A 1565-nucleotide genomic window follows, 5' to 3' on the forward strand; every position below is an offset into this window, starting at 1 on the left:
GGGAGAGGGAGAGGGAGAGAGAACTCACCTGGCACAGGCTTTTGAAACCTCAAAGCTCACCCCCAGTGACACACCTCTTCCAATATGGCCACACATCCTACTTTCTCCAACAGCCCACCAACTGGAAACTAAACATTCAAATACATGAGTCTGTGGGGGACTTGCTCATTCAATCCACCACATCCTCTGACCTCAGCATGCATACTGTGTTGCTTGAACTTCCAATAATAAATGAAAATTAAGAAAATTGAGGAAAATGCATATACCATCAAATGCACTGTTGGCCTCTCTTTCGTGGCACTGGGGACAGAACACAGAGCCTCATACATGCCGGGCTAGCCCTCACAGCAGGCTTCATCATCAGCCATTTTTAAACATGCAGTTTGGTAGCATTCATGATACCATGCCACCGTCACCTCTACTGGGCTCCAAGACATTGTCATCACCTCAGAAGGAGCCTGTGACTGATGAGCGAGTGTACCCTCTTCACCCTTTTGTCCCAATTGCTCGTATTCATAGAATGGGCCCTAGCTTTACTTTTCTAGTTTGGGGGTTTGGAGTCCCCTTCTCTTGCAGATGATCTTGACACTCAAGTGGGAATGTGGGGATGCCCAGCTCCCTACCTACCTGTGTCTGTGTCCCCAGAGTGCCCAGGCAGCTGGCCCTTTCCTCTGTCAACACCTGGTCCCAATGGCAGTCTCTGCTAATCAGAGCAGCAGGTGCACAGTCAGCCCTCCGGGGTGGCCACAAGCCAGAGGCTTCATCTCGGCCGGATGTCTCTCCGTAAATATTTAATAAACAAGACCTACAACTGGCCATGCTGAGCATGTTTGATAGTAAAGTTAATGAGGGGGTAAGAGTGACGGGTGGCCACAGTCCCCTCCTGAGCCTCACAGAGGCAGGAGCTGAGAGGCAGCCCTGAGGACAACAGTGACCATTTCTCCTCTTTCTTTAGCACTATTTTTCCTCACTTCATAAAAACGTGGTGGGGGAGGGGGTACATATGAGAACTGGGAAGACAGACAGGGAGGGAGATGGTAATGGGGACAGAGACAGGTGGAGAGGCAGCCAGGGTGGAGGAGATGAGGGGGCTGGAGAGGTGAAGAAGGGGAGATGTTGAGGCAGAGAACTCATTCCACTGTCCATGGCCACTTAATTCTGGTTTCTTATTTCCTGTCTCCCCATTTCTCATTTCCTCTCTGCAACTTACACCCAGGCCTCACCGTATTTCATTTCCCGAGTCTGTTTTATCTTCCGCTTTCTGTCCCAACATCTGTCTTATCTCCCCCTCTTTCTTTGTGTTTTTTGTTTTCATAAGCTGGCTCTTGATGTATATGTCTTTGTGGTGGGTCTATGGGTGATTCATATCCCTCCCTCCTCTCTTAAATGCATAGACACAGGCAGAGGCCAAGGGAGAAGAGGCAGATGAGACGAGAGTGGAGATCCAGTTGGACAAAGATGTAGAAATAAAGAAGAGTTTGGCATGTTTAAACTTTTATTTTTAAGTGTGTGTGTGTGAGTGTGTGTGCACATGAGCCCAGTTGCCTAAGTAGACCAGAGGGGGG

The sequence above is a fragment of the Mastomys coucha genome, unplaced genomic scaffold (genome assembly GCF_008632895.1).
Source record: "Mastomys coucha isolate ucsf_1 unplaced genomic scaffold, UCSF_Mcou_1 pScaffold22, whole genome shotgun sequence".
NCBI classification, from domain to species: domain Eukaryota; kingdom Metazoa; phylum Chordata; class Mammalia; order Rodentia; family Muridae; genus Mastomys; species Mastomys coucha.